The sequence below is a fragment of the Capricornis sumatraensis genome, unplaced genomic scaffold (assembly GCF_032405125.1).
Source record: "Capricornis sumatraensis isolate serow.1 unplaced genomic scaffold, serow.2 scaffold1, whole genome shotgun sequence".
Taxonomy (NCBI): Eukaryota; Metazoa; Chordata; class Mammalia; order Artiodactyla; family Bovidae; genus Capricornis; species Capricornis sumatraensis.
The window spans coordinates 10,019,280-10,019,902 of NW_027184612.1; positions in this window are offsets into that span (position 1 = coordinate 10,019,280).

Consider the following 623-nt stretch of genomic DNA (forward strand, 5'->3'; position numbering starts at 1 on the left):
TGGTCTCCTCAGGAACGGCCATTCCCCATGCTAGTTGCTAGGGGGCCTCTCGGGATTCCTCTCCCGTCGATACCGGGGCCAAAAACCTTGTGTGGAGTCAGGGCCGGAACCGAGGATTCCTCTCAGGGGATGACATGGATCTTTGGGTACTTCTGGAGTCTCCCCAGGGGAGTCAGGACTCGTCTCGAGTGGGGGCATGCACGTGCGCTTTCCTTCCAGGCTGTAGCAGCAATGTCATGCTTCCCGTCGCGTGGATCAAAGGATCTGTGGTTTTCCCTCGAGGCTTTCCCTCGAGGCTTTCCCACAGGGCTGTCCCACGTGCCACCGTGGTGTGAGTCGATCCTCGGCGTGAAAGATGAGCCAGTGCAGGGCAAAGAGGTTCCTCTGGAATGGACTGAGACATCTGGGGGACTCTTGGAATGGTGGTACGACCATGGAGTTCCTCTCGCCTTTCCTGTTGAGAGTGCCTCCTCTTGAGATGCGACGGGAACGCCGGGAATTCTTTCCCGTTGAAAGCAGGGAAAGGATCCCTCATCTCGAGCTACGAGGGGGAAACGGGGCTCCTCTGGATGTGGGCGGGACCATCGTGCTTCCTCTCGAGTGGAGACGGGTATGGCGGTGAA